The following is a 2308-nucleotide window of genomic DNA, read 5'->3' as shown; positions in this document are numbered from 1 at the left end:
TGCTATGATATGTCAGAGGCCAATGGCCTTGCCGCAGTGGTAACATGGGCTTAGTTAACACTCGGATAGGTCACCGTCCAAGTCGCCGAGTACTGTTGAAAAGCCCTTGTTTGCCCAGTTGTGGAGCTACTTGCTGAAAAGTAGTGGCTCCGGTCACGAAACCTGACAGCGGCCTGGAGAGCGGTGACCTCAATACATGCCTCTCCATATCCGCGTCAAGTGACGCCTATCGGCTGTGGATGACACAACGGCCGGTCGGTCCCGTTGGGTCTTCCGAGGCCTGTTCGGACGGAGTTTCGTTTAGTGGTATGTCACAATTCATGGATAGCACGGCGAGACTGTCGAATTCCTGCGAGATGGATGACCGCAAATAATTATTCTTGAGTCTTTTGAGGAGTGAAAAAGAGCGCTCGGCCTAACAGTTGGTTACAGCGGTTGACACAAATATTCGTTGAGTAATATCCAAATTAGGAAATAGTTCTCGAATACCAGATACTTAGGCAGGGTGATTTAATCTCGTCGCTCTTCACGTATGTCTTAAAATGAATAACCTTATCACTCAAAAAACTTTTCCAAATCATGTTTGTAACGCTGTTGCCGTTTCATAGCATATTTCAATAGTTCAGTGTTGTCTAGTCCTGGAAAATTACTTAGGAACTCCTCCAAGGCAGATATCAATTTGTCTATAACACACAAAAACGTATTCTCCTTGGAACCTCTGTTTCTTTTAAAAATAGTATGAAACTTCACTGTTTCGTACTCTTTTAGTTTTCTTGACTTTTTCCTTTTCGCGTACATATTTGTACACATTTATTTTACTTTTTTCGATGCCAGCATTTCCACATTTGTCGTAGATAGAACGATTCTCTCAAACGTATTCAAGTAACGATCCGTACAACTTTATTACAGTCCCAGTATCGGTACTGAGCGGTGCGCGCTGGCTTCGAGCCCAGATTATTGCCAATCTGGGTATCGTTGGTTGTCCGTGGTGTAGTCTTCCGATCACAGACGCTAATCTGAAGGTCTTTGACTGGAAGACTATTTAAGCACGCGCGGCATGTCGTTTGCTCCTGAGTCCTTAAAATTTGGTTGTGCGTTAGTGCGAAGATACACCGCAAGGTGGCGGGTCACGCGGCTGGTGGCAGAGAGATAGAGAGAGCGGACGGTGCAGTGAGGGGCGTGTTATCCCTGTGGCTCTCCGTAGTTTGGTGTGGTCGTTGAGTCCGACGAGAGTACTATAATAGAAACGATAATTAAATCAATACCTTAAGCTGTCGACAGGCGTTGATATACACCAACGGGGACAGTTGAAAATGTGTGCCCCGACCGGGACTCGAACCCGGGATCTCCTGCTTACGTGGTAGAAGCTCTGTCCACCTGAGCCACCGAGGGCACAGAGGATAGAGTGACTGCAAGGACTTATCCCTTCCACTCTCTCCATACGATCCACATTTCCAACTTAATGTCCTGCCAATTACACTCATTACTCGCTGCAGACAATTTTACCGAGTCCCGTAAGAGTTCGGGCAATGCGCGTGCATCCGCACAGAAGAAGTTCAATGGCCGGTTAGCCTTAACTATATGAAGACGGTATCTGTTCTTTCGGACATGTCCCAAAGAACAGATACCCTTGCTGACCATCCCTCCGTGGCTCAGATGGACAGAGCATCTGCCATGTACGCAGGAGGACCCAGGTTAGAGTCACGGTCGAGGCACACATTTTCAACAATCCCCGTTGATGTATATCAACACCTGTCGACAGCTTAAGGTCTTGATTTAATTATATACCGTCTTCATATACTATAATAGAGTCTGAGGGGCCAATTTGCACTGGTGTTCACAAACAGCGGTGACCGTTTCTTGGTTTGCTGGCTCAAAGGCTGTTTAAAGCAATAGTATGTTCCATAGCCAGTAAAAGTACACTATTATACGAGGGTTGCCCAGAAAATAATGGACTGCATTTTTTTTTCTCAGCCGAAAACAATGCTAGGAATGCGAAACGTTACGTATTTGAAATCTCCTGAGTGAGCGCGCCAAGTTGCCGTCACTTCCTACAGGTGTCGTAGCTGAAGGACAGTTTCAAAATGGCGGCTGTAGGTGATGCACGTTACAAGCAACGTGCCATCATTGAATTTCTCGCAGTAGAGAAAGAAACTGTGGGGAATATTCACAAATACTCGTGCAAAGTCTATGGAGCATCTGCTGTCGACAGAAGTACAGTTAGTCGCTGGGCAAGGGGGGCGAGGTCATCAAAAGGCGGTTCGGTGGAGCTCCACGATCTGCAGCTGTCGGGGAGACCATCCACGGC

The 2308-nt window shown here is 46.8% G+C and overlaps 1 non-coding gene across 1 annotated transcript; it reads right to left on the bottom strand.

Moving 5' to 3' along the window:
* Nucleotides 1–1318: 1318 nt before the first annotated feature.
* Trnat-cgu (transfer RNA threonine (anticodon CGU)) lies at nucleotides 1319–1393 on the bottom strand. The gene has a single exon. It is a non-coding gene; the product is annotated as a tRNA-Thr (tRNA).
* Between the last annotated feature and the right edge of the window lie 915 nt (nucleotides 1394–2308).

Source organism: Schistocerca nitens, chromosome 5 (assembly GCF_023898315.1).
Source record: "Schistocerca nitens isolate TAMUIC-IGC-003100 chromosome 5, iqSchNite1.1, whole genome shotgun sequence".
In the NCBI taxonomy this organism is placed as follows: Eukaryota; Metazoa; Arthropoda; class Insecta; order Orthoptera; family Acrididae; genus Schistocerca; species Schistocerca nitens.
This window is presented reverse-complemented; position numbering and strand designations above follow the sequence as displayed.